Genomic DNA, 746 nt, shown 5'->3' on the forward strand with positions numbered 1-746 from the left:
TGGATCGTATTGTCATACAACCCTCTCCCACTCATTATTTTGCAAATATGTATTTTGTTTGAAAAAACATCTCATGGTTATCAAATCGAAAAATAAACAATTTATTTTTCGGATATGTGAAATTCCAAAATTTAACTCTTAAATTCAATTTCACATGTAACATTATTTTGCAAATCAATTTTGCAACTTAAATCAATTTAATCATATTAAATCGATTTTAGCGCATGGTTCTTATTTTATTTTATTTTTCTAAAACCTTTTTATAATAAATAAAATAAATAATAACAAATGCGCGTATATGCATGGCATGTTATAAAACATATGAGTAGGCACATTATATCTATATGGCATGTTATATGCATGGACATATAATATATAATTATCAACATAAAATATAAATATATGCAATCGACTGTTGAGATGGATTTGACCGGGTCCCATGGAAAAAATAAATTACAACTCAATCGAATCGAATAAATAAATAATTACAATAATTATATTCTTCCGTTACATCAACGGGTCTTCGATTCTTGAGTTCTTTATTCTTCGGCTTCATTCTTTGTCTTCAAGTCAGATTTCATCTTCCTTGGGGTCCGGAACTTTTTCGGGTATGTCGGCATGTATTACGAGGGTTTCGGAAACTCTCAGGTCCATTCGGGTCTAATTCCTGAATCCGGGCTGCCAGCCGCGCACCTGGGTGCGCGCGGGGGATGGCCGCGCGCTGTGCGCGCCCGTGTAGTCTGTCC

Source organism: Morus notabilis, unplaced genomic scaffold (genome assembly GCF_000414095.1).
Source record: "Morus notabilis unplaced genomic scaffold, ASM41409v2 Scaffold328, whole genome shotgun sequence".
Taxonomy (NCBI): Eukaryota; Viridiplantae; Streptophyta; class Magnoliopsida; order Rosales; family Moraceae; genus Morus; species Morus notabilis.